Genomic DNA, 1,295 nt, shown 5'->3' with positions numbered 1-1,295 from the left:
TTCACCCCCCCCTCTCAGTATTATTTCCAACACTTGAGGCTTGTTCCTTTGTCTGCGGAAACTTGCTCCTGCATTCAGAATCTTCATGACCGAAGTTATTACAAATAGAACATTCGATTTCACTTTCAAGAGCCGAAAAGTTCTTATAGGTTCTTTTCGTAATCCCAGTCATACTTCTTTGTTTTTGAGCTTCTCTAGTCATGATTGTCTTATAAGCAACACATTGAGTTGCTTTGTGACCAAAGCTATGGCAAGAAAAACATTGTCCATTAAAAAAACTTCCGCGGTTATCAAATCTACCAGCCATATGGTTGTAGTTTTATTGCCATCCATTCTTGAGGCAGATTGAGAAGATCTTACCTGTGGCTGATTGTAGCTTTTATTCATCCTTAAGGAGGATTGCCCTTGATTTACCTGGTAGTCTTTGTTTATTCTTAAGGGAATTCCTCCCTATTTTACCTGATGATCTTCATTTGGCTTTTGTTCATATCTCCTTGCTGCATCGAGATAACTCTTTGAGGTGGATGCTTGAGATGTTTCTCCATTATACCCCAGACCTGTCTTGATTAGTGGAGAGCACTGTACATTGATGATCTCATCCAGAGTTTCAGATCCTTTAACAAATTAAAGATTTAGAACCTTTGTTTTCTCAATTTCCTTTTGAAGCCCAACAATTTCACATTCTAACTTTTCAAGAGATTGTTCCTTTTTATCAAGTTGGATTTGCAAAGCGTCAACAATCATATTCTTTTCTTCCAAATAGGTTTTGAGTCTAGAAATCTCTTCATAAAAACCATCTACATATATAGCACCTATGTAATCATCATCTTCAAAAGCCATTAAAAGTTTATAGTTGTTACCTCCTTCATCTTCATCGCTATTTGAAAGACCATCACTATCTTCATGAGTGTAGTAACTTTTCTTATTTGCATTCAATTTCTTGTTCCATCTAATAGGTTCCTTTCCTTTTTCCTTGTGCAGACATTTGGCAGCATAGTGACCAACTCTCTCACAAGCAAAGCATTTGAAGGGTAACTTACCTCTGAATCTTCCAGCACCTCGTTGAAGTTTCTTGACAAAATTTGATTGTTCTTCCTCTTCTGATGCATGTCCTAACTCATATTAGTCTCCTTTGCCTGAAGCCTTGAAAGCTGCTTCTCTCCTATCTGATAGTCCTCCATTCCTCATTTCATAAGCAGTTAGAATCCCGTGTAGCTGTGACATGGTAAGGTTTCATAGATTTTCCTTTTCCTCTATTGCAGAAACTTTAGATTCAAATCTAGGGGATAAAGATC

The sequence above is a fragment of the Pinus tabuliformis genome, chromosome 1_2 (assembly GCF_031772625.1).
Source record: "Pinus tabuliformis cultivar Carrire ecotype Pingquan chromosome 1_2, CPIR1, whole genome shotgun sequence".
In the NCBI taxonomy this organism is placed as follows: Eukaryota; Viridiplantae; Streptophyta; class Pinopsida; order Pinales; family Pinaceae; genus Pinus; species Pinus tabuliformis.
Note: the sequence above shows the minus strand (reverse complement) of the source record.